We start from the raw sequence: 882 nt of genomic DNA, 5'->3' as shown, positions 1-882 counted from the left end.
AACTAACTCAAGATGGGTAAGAGACATACGTGGGCATATACAGCATGGCACATTCATATTACGTGCTCCTACAAAGGAATAACCATCGACTGCTGCAGTACCAGGAGTGCAGAGAGAAATGAGCTAGACTCCGCCTATACAAGTTCCAGCAAGCGCGAGCTCATGGACTGGGCTCAGCAGGTACTTGCCTGGGGAGGGGGTTGGAGGGAAAGGGGAAACTCTGGGCTATTTACTGCATTATTCGTGGTGATGGCTTCACGCGTGCATGCAGGTGTCAAACACAGCGAATGCAAATACGTGTGTCGTTACGCCACAATAAAGATGCTTTTGAAACCCTGGAGAGGGCTCTGATCCAGCTTAAACGCTAGACCCCACCCCCACATTCCCTCGCCAGGACCTGGGAGGGTGGGGGCTGGGGCAGGACCCAGCCGGGCGGAGACCCAACCTCACTAACCAGCCTCGGGGGCCGCGGGCAGCGGACCTGCGGGAAAAAGCACCGCTTTTTCGGTCTCCGCCCGACACCCACCGCCCCCAGCCGCAGAGCCGGGCGGCAGGGCAGGGACTGGGTCTGCGGCCCTACGGCCCGCCCTCAGCCCCGCCCACAGCCTCCGAGACCCCGCCCCACCTCCGGTCTAACGGTGCCACCTCCCCCCAACAGACCCCAGACTCCGCCCAGGCCCCGCCCCTGTCCCACAGGCCTCTCTTTGCCCTGGCCCCACCCCTCTGCGGACTCCGTCCGAGCCCTGCTCCGCCCCTCCTCCGCCTCAATCCCCGCCTCATCCCAGATTCCGCCTTAAGGCCCGCCCCGCCCCACCACGGCCTCAGACCCCGCCCGAGACCCCACCCCACGATGCAGTACAGCCCCGCCCCCAACCCGCCCCA

The sequence above is a fragment of the Herpailurus yagouaroundi genome, unplaced genomic scaffold, assembly GCF_014898765.1.
Source record: "Herpailurus yagouaroundi ecotype Mexico unplaced genomic scaffold, PumYag 162, whole genome shotgun sequence".
In the NCBI taxonomy this organism is placed as follows: Eukaryota; Metazoa; Chordata; class Mammalia; order Carnivora; family Felidae; genus Herpailurus; species Herpailurus yagouaroundi.
The sequence above is the reverse complement of the archived record's forward strand: the minus strand, read 5'-3'. Positions refer to the sequence as shown.